The sequence below is a fragment of the Pteropus vampyrus genome, unplaced genomic scaffold (genome assembly GCF_000151845.1).
Source record: "Pteropus vampyrus isolate Shadow unplaced genomic scaffold, Pvam_2.0 Scaffold462, whole genome shotgun sequence".
NCBI lineage: Eukaryota > Metazoa > Chordata > Mammalia > Chiroptera > Pteropodidae > Pteropus > Pteropus vampyrus.
The window spans coordinates 471,894-473,169 of record NW_011889243.1 but is presented as its reverse complement, the minus strand read 5'-3'; the positions used below and the strand labels follow the sequence as shown (position 1 = coordinate 473,169).

Here is a 1,276-nt window from a genome sequence, read left to right as displayed (position 1 = left end):
GATTCTCTATATAGAAAACCCTAAAGACTCCACAAAAACACTACTAGAAACAATAAGCAAATACAGTATAGTCTCTGTATACAAAATCAACTTTCAAAAATCCATAGCATTCCTATATTCTAATAATGAAGTGTCAGAAAAAGAAGTGGAAAAAATAATTCCTTTTGCAATTGCAACAAAAAGAATAAAATACCTAGGAATAAACTTAACGAAACATATGAAGGACCTATATAATGAAAACTACAAGGCCCTATTAAAAGAAATCGAAGAAGATACAAAGAAATGGAAAGATTTTCCATGTTCTTGGATTGGAAGAATCAACATAGTTAAAATGACCATATTACTGGCAGATCCCACTGGTTTGCGGTCACCATCCTGCCAGCCTTTCGGTTCTCAACGAGGCTGGGTGACGCTCCAGAATGGGAGACAAGCCAATTTGGGAGCAGATTGTATCCAGCTTCATTCAACTTTACTACCAGTTATATGATAATGACAGAATCCATCTAGGAGCAATTACATTGGGGCATCATGCCTTACGTGGGAAGGACAGCAATTCCAGGGGAAAGCTGCCGTTGTCGAGAAGTTGTCTAGCCGTCCGTTCCAGAAAATACAGCAAGCATCCCAGCACAGGACCATCAGCCCACGCCGGATTGCTGCATCATTAGTATGGTTGTGGACCAGCTAAAGGCTGATGAAGACCTGACCATGGGGTTCCACCAGATGTTTCTATTAAAGAGCATCAGTGATGCTTGGGTTTGCACCAGTGATGTATTCAGGCTTGCCCTGCATAACTTCGGCTGACCTCCTCCCAGCCAGGCACTCATGCTGTTTTCTCTTCCCTCCTCTTCCCAAAACTATTCATACTCCTCTGGATGCTCCAAATATCATACACAAATAAGCAGGGCTGCGGTGTTAGTGGGCGCAGTGTGCTGCTGCTACTGAGGTATTGTGCATGATGTTTGGACGCTAGACTAGTTGCATCTGACAGAAGTTTGTGTTGTATCAGCGCATGCCTTGGAAAGACTTAAGTCATGCAAAAGGTTGTCTTTTTTTTTTTTTTTTTTTTTTTTAAATCTACTGACAAGTTGCTCTAGTAACCCAAAGAAATGAAGAAGAAAGCAGCTGTCTCATCGCCCAGATATTGATTTGCTTGGATGTTTCAATGCCTCATGATACAATAAAACCACAAAAGTTTTCTTAACAGTTTAAATTGTTTTAATTAGTTTAATAGTTGGCTGGGCATCAATAACAACCCTGCCCCATTGGCTTCTCATGT

General features: G+C 40.8%; 1 pseudogene; it reads left to right on the top strand.

The window, feature by feature from the left end:
- The first annotated feature begins 376 nt into the window (after positions 1–376).
- Positions 377–801, top strand: LOC105306832 (annotated as a pseudogene).
- Positions 802–1,276: the final 475 nt, after the last annotated feature.